A 1,044-nucleotide genomic window follows, 5' to 3' on the forward strand; every position below is an offset into this window, starting at 1 on the left:
AAAACCTGTTTAAAGTATAAAGACAGAAATGGTAATCATTAATGCGTGTCATACCAAGCACTACGATGTCTCCCTCCTAAGAAAATGCAAATATTCCTTTTGCAAACCAAAATTGACATAAAAATCTATTTTTTAAGCTATACTGCTTATGGCATGCCAACATATTTGTAAAAACTATCAATACATCATGATCATGATAAGTAATGAAGTTAATAACATTTACAACCACTCTATAATCCAGCTGAAAGTCATTAACTTAAATGTTGTTACTAAATCTGTAACAGTTTATACCAAGGACATATTTTTCATAGATTTCCTGTTTTCCAATGAGGAATAAGTAATATTTTCAGAGTAGCCTGAAACCATGAAAAGAATATTTGAGTTTGAAAGAAAAGCTTTCATTTCCTTATACCTCAGTATATCGAAAACAACAAAAGTTGTTCTAAGAGTTCTAAGATTTGTTTCCAGTAACACATTGGTCCTGATTTGTTAACGCTCTCTAAAACTGGAGAAGATAGACTATCATGGGAGTACCTGGGTAATCCAGCAAAACTAGAAGGATTTCTTAAAATTTTCAATCCTAGACCACACCAATTACTGGATCACCAAGGTTCATCTATGATAGTCTATCTTCTCAAGTAGTAGAGGTGTTTGTAAAACATGTAAGGTTTGCATATTACACCATGTTCCCCTGTGCTACTCTACATATGGGGAGAAGAAGAGGACCAGCTACTTTGGTTTAACTGGCAGGCTGGTGGGCGGATGTTTGGGAACAAAGTGATGTCCCCCTTATTATGTGACCCCAAAGTGTTGCCCATACTGGGGTCACATAATTAAGGGGGACATCATTTGGTTCCCAAACATCTGCCAACCAGCCAACCTTGTAAGCCAAAGCTTTCCTGACTTACACAATGCATAGCCAGGCTTCTTGTGTCATCTGCAAACTTATGGCAACAGGAGCTTGCTCATTAAAATTTAGGCTACTCTAGTAAGAATATACACTTTTTATGGCTAGTTGTCTGGGATTACTATAATTTAAACAAT

This window comes from Pyxicephalus adspersus, chromosome 1 (assembly GCF_032062135.1).
Source record: "Pyxicephalus adspersus chromosome 1, UCB_Pads_2.0, whole genome shotgun sequence".
NCBI classification, from domain to species: domain Eukaryota; kingdom Metazoa; phylum Chordata; class Amphibia; order Anura; family Pyxicephalidae; genus Pyxicephalus; species Pyxicephalus adspersus.